Source organism: Alligator sinensis, unplaced genomic scaffold (genome assembly GCF_000455745.1).
Source record: "Alligator sinensis unplaced genomic scaffold, ASM45574v1 scaffold486_1, whole genome shotgun sequence".
NCBI classification, from domain to species: domain Eukaryota; kingdom Metazoa; phylum Chordata; order Crocodylia; family Alligatoridae; genus Alligator; species Alligator sinensis.
The window spans coordinates 843,403-847,869 of record NW_005842053.1 but is presented as its reverse complement, the minus strand read 5'-3'; positions in this window follow the sequence as shown (position 1 = coordinate 847,869).

Below are 4,467 nucleotides of genomic sequence, written 5' to 3'. Positions count from 1 at the left end.
TGTTCCTGGGGGGGGGGGGGGGGAGGGCTGAGGAGGGACTGTGTCTCAGCCCAGGCTCCAACACCAGAGTCCACCCCAACAACAGGCATCTCCCAAGGACAGGGAGCAATCTCCTAGCCCCTGCCAGGAGACAGCTGTCTTCTGGCCCCATGCTCTCTGCCAGCCCCTGGGCTAGCACCCAGGAGGAGCCTGGAGCTCCCTCTGGCTGCTGCAGGGGGGCAGAGCAGGGTGGCAGTCTGGAGAGGCTGCAGAGGATTTATAGGACAGGAGCAGGGTGGGCTCAGCTGCAGCGGGGCTGGGGGGCAGCAACCTGGGTGGTGGCTATAGGGGGGGCTACGGTGAATTTAGGGATGATTATAGCCTCCCCACCCAGAACCAACCCTGTGCACCAGGCTCCAGAGCCCCAGCCGGGCTTTGTGCCAGAGGTGGGTGTATGCACCCTTCTGTGGGGATGACGGGGAAGGGCCCTGAGGTAGCGCAACCCCAGGCCCTTCCCCCACCATCTGCCCTGAGGTGCGTGTGCAGTTGCCACCAGCACAGAGCTGGTGCTGAGCCTCTGGAGCCCCAGCATTATCTTGGCAGGGGGCAGCCTGAGGCAGTGCACATATACATGACTCTGGATGGATGGCAGTGGAGGGGCTCAGGTTGTGCTGCCCCAGTTCCCCCCCCACCCCGTGTCACATGCCTCAGAGTATATGGTGGCGGGAGGGGCCTAAGGTTACACTGCCTCAGGCCCCTCCCCTGCCTTCCCCTCAGAGAGGTGCATGCAGCCACCTCTGGCCCAAAGTCAGGTGGTGCTAGGGGAGAGTTTGAGAGGGTATAGCCACCCCAAAATTTGCCTTATCCACCCCCCACAGCCATCACTTCAGCACTGCCTGGGCAGCCACCACCTACCCTGTGCAGCTGAGCCTGCCCCTCCCAGCACTGCCCTGGCTGTGCAGCCCACTCTCTACAGACAAGCCTGCCCTGCTTCCATCTAGGTGGTTAGTGCTTTTCTCTTCTCTCCTCTTTTTTTTCTCTCCTTTTCATCTCTTTCTTCTATTTTTTCTCTCCTTTTTCTTTCTCTTTTTTCTCTCTTCTCTTTTTTCTCTCCTATTTTCTTTCTTTTTTCTTTCTTTCCCTCTTCTCTTCCTCCCCCTTTTTTCTCTCTCCTCTCCTTTTTTTTCTTCTCTTTCTTTCTTTCTCAACACAAAAATGCTTAACGACCCCCCCCCCACCCAACAACAAAGGTTTATTAAGTTTTGTTAATTGTTACCAGCATAGGTGGAGGGAGAAAATATCTGGCGAGGCTGACCACATGCATGCACATGAACCCCCGCTCCCCCCACCCCCCCAGCAGGTAAGTATGTCTTGGGGAAGGGGCATGGGGGTGGGCAGATCGAGGCCCCCATGGTGAGGGAGGGAGTGGGGCAGAGGCAGGGGCAGGGGCTGGGGCGAGTCATAGGACTGTCAGAGCCTGGGTAACTTGTCCAGGGGCACAGAGAGGTTCCTGCCACTGTGCACACCCTGGATTTGTTCAGGGAAGAAGTGGGCTGCTGCTGTGGACTCAGCTTTGCACCCCGCTGCTACTGGCCCAGGAGCAGTGCAACGCCATGTACCTACCACGTGCTGACTGGCAGGGACATGGCATCACGCCTCTCCTGGGACAGCAGCAGTGGGGCACAGAGCCAAGCCTGCAGTGGCACCTCACCTCCACCCTGCACACAAATCCAGGGGGCACATGCCCCCCAGGCCTCTGCCAGGGTACACACAGAGGTGGGAGCTTCCCCATGCCCCTGGATGAGCTGCCCAGGACCAGATGGTCTCATAACCTGCCCCAGACCTGGGTCCCATTCACTGCAGCCCCTGCCCGTGCCTCTGCCCCACTCCCTCCCTCACCGCAGGGGCCTAGATATGCCCCCACCATGCCCCTTCCCCATAAAAGACTTACCTGCTATGGTGGGCAGTGCTCTACATGCTGCTGGGCTGCTGCGGCTGTGCATTTGTTTCTGTGCATGCTCCTCCCCACCACTGCAGCTGCCCAGAGCCCGCACCTGAGCTTCCCTGTGGGTGGCCCTCTGAGCTGCCACCGCTTCCCTGCATTTGCCGTTAGCCCCAGTCTTCTGATACCTATGGTCACTAGGTTTAGAATATTTAGAAAATGTGGTATTTACTGTAAAAAAAGACGCCACATTTATGATTATTAACTATATTAATATGTAGTGCATGTTGTCATATGCCTCCTGCTCCAGTTTTGTTTTTCTGTCATGCCAGCACTCCAGCACCTTACAAGGTAGACATGGTGTTTTTTTTCATCACTCCTGCCAAAAACATTGCCCAAACCTGTCCTACATGGTCACTTTAAATAGCACAGCCCTTCATCTTTCTTTGTCTTCAGCTTTTTATGCTTATTTAGTATCAATGCTGACATATTCAAGACAAAAAGGCGATCAGGAAGTGATGATGTCAACAAGTTTATTGCTACTGTTCAGGAAGCTGTAACTTCTTCCACTCCTGATGATAGGATCATAACTATATCTATGTTATCACATTTTACTCCATCTATGGACTTCCCGTAGAAAGTAAACTGAAACCAGAGAAGATTGGAAGAAATGTCAACAAACTCAAATCATCACTAAAAATCAAACCTTGTAACTAATGTGTTGTGAGCTTCAACTGAATTTATGCAAATAATCTAACAACTAAAAGCAACTTGAATAACCTCTGATCCTCTAACTTTGGATTTCATGCTTTGCCATGAAAAAGGTTGCAGTAAATTCAGTGAATGTTCAGCTAAATAAAGAGTTATTGGCAGTTGCAATTCTATTATGCTTATCTTTTAACATTTAAATATATAACAGCAAGAATATAGTTGCTAAGGGGAACCAAGAAAAATTGTTCATTTATTTAGTTAGAGACTGATTCATGAGTGAAGTAAACCCTACTGCTATTCTAAGAGTGACAGAAAGACATTTGAATCTGTTAAACTATTTAAGTAGTACTATTCTTTTTAGGTATGCATACATCATGTTGCAGTTTGATTGAGTAGCTGTTTGCATAAAAAGCATTATTGGCAAAACAACATTATTGTAGTATATAGTGATTCTGGACAAAAGACTGTATGTTGTTCAAATCTAGCTCAAGAAAGAAAATGTTTGCAATGCTCCCCAGCTTTAACTGTTAAGTGGGGGTAAATTACTTAATGATGGATTTCTAAACATGTGGAAATGCCAGAATGTTCTGTGCATTTAGTAATTATAGGGTGCGTCTACACAAGATGCTTTACTACACAGTAGAGCAAATTACTGCACAATGGGCATGTCTATATGAGACGCTTAACTGTGCAGTAGTGTAGTGTATTGTGAAGTATGTTTATCTACATGTGCACATGCTTACTATGCAGTAAACCTCACTAATTGTGAGTAAATTTGCTACCTGAAAATGCAAGTAGCAAACTTACTTTTGATTAGCTATGCTGCAGTAATGCTCATGTAGACGACTGACAGGGAGCAAACCTGCTCCTGGTCAGCCATCTACCATGGGGTGGGAGATTGCTCCCCGCCCTCAGGAGCTGCCTGTTGCCAGGGCAGGCTCTGCAACTGGAGCTCTGGCAAGGACTATGTCCCTCTACCCCGGCAGCAGGGAGCTCCAAGCCCCCTGCTCCAAGATCACAATCGGGAAATGGGAGCTGGAAGATCCTTATCTCCCAGGCCCTGCTCTGCCATCATGATTGGGGATTGCGGGGGCTGTGAGATCCTTATCTCCCAGGGCCAGCTCCACGGTTTGGGGGCTGGCACTGGGAGATTCTAATCTTCCACCCCTGGCCCCGCTGTCATGGAGCTGGCACTGGGAGATAAGGAACTCACAGCATTGGCCCCATGGTCTTACAGCTGGTGCTGGGAGATAAGGGTTGCCTAGCACTGGCCCTGGGGTGTGCAGCTGGCACTGGGAACTCCCTGCTGGTGTGGGCTGGGGGGCTTGTTACCTGCCCAGCTCCATGAGTGAGGAGGTGGGTGGGGAACAGGCTGGGGAGCTTGCTCAGCTCAGCTCAGCTCACATAGCTGAGTGTGGAACAAGCTCCCCAACTTGTTCTCCACCCAGGTCCATGCTTGCAGAGCTGAGCAGGGAACAGGCTCTGCAGCCTCTGCCCTGCATGTAGGGCAAGGGCTGGGAACTGTCCTGGTCAGGGGCAGGTCCCATCCTGGTGCCCCTATCAGGTGATTGAGGCATGGGGCTTGAAAAGAGCTGCAGGGATGGGTTAGGTCCCACCCCCTGCCCTGGTCTGCTGGTGAGGTAAGTAGCAGTGAGCTAGCTGCTAGATGCCCCACTGGTGCATTGGAGCCTGGGGCTGGGACCTTCCCCTCCCCTGCAGTCCTTTCCAAGTCCCCTGCCCCTGATTGAGAAGCCAGGGCCAGGAGCTCCCTGCTTCCAGGGCAGGGGAACATTGTCTCACTTCCCTGCATGTGTGGACACCTGCTCAGGAGCATT